Here is a 570-nt window from a genome sequence, read left to right as displayed (position 1 = left end):
TCAGGAACCCATCTTGTGCAGTCAGGAACCCATCTTGTGCAGTCAGGAACCCATCTTGTGCAGTCAGGAACCCATCTTGTGCAGTCAGGAACCCAGCCTGCGGATGGTGCTGCACATTCAAGTGCATCATCCCGGCTCAGCCAACCCAGTAAGGAAAGTCTCATGCTGGTGTGCACGGAGCCTGCTTTCTGAGGTCCTGTCAAGTTGACAGTCAACATAAAGGATTACAGACAGCAAGTCTGGAGACAGACAGACATCAGAACCAGATGGAAGCTGAGCTCCCAGGAAGATTAGGGTTTCCTCCTCAGTGCTCTATGTTTGTGGAAGGTGGGGCAGGTCCTGAGCCCCACCCAGTAGGGAGCACCATTCTGCATACATCAGAGTCAGAGTCACTAAGTATTTCATGGGAAATAAAGACCTTCCAATCCTCTAAGAGAGGAGGGATTATAAGGGAAGAGCAAAAACATGGAAAGGGTGTCCAATCAGAAGGCCTTGGTGGCACATGCCTTTGATCCCAGCACTTGAAAGGCAGAGGTAGGCAGATGTCTGTGAGTTTGAGGCCAGCCTCGT

The sequence above is a fragment of the Microtus ochrogaster genome, chromosome 2, assembly GCF_000317375.1.
Source record: "Microtus ochrogaster isolate Prairie Vole_2 chromosome 2, MicOch1.0, whole genome shotgun sequence".
In the NCBI taxonomy this organism is placed as follows: Eukaryota; Metazoa; Chordata; class Mammalia; order Rodentia; family Cricetidae; genus Microtus; species Microtus ochrogaster.
Note: the sequence above shows the minus strand (reverse complement) of the source record.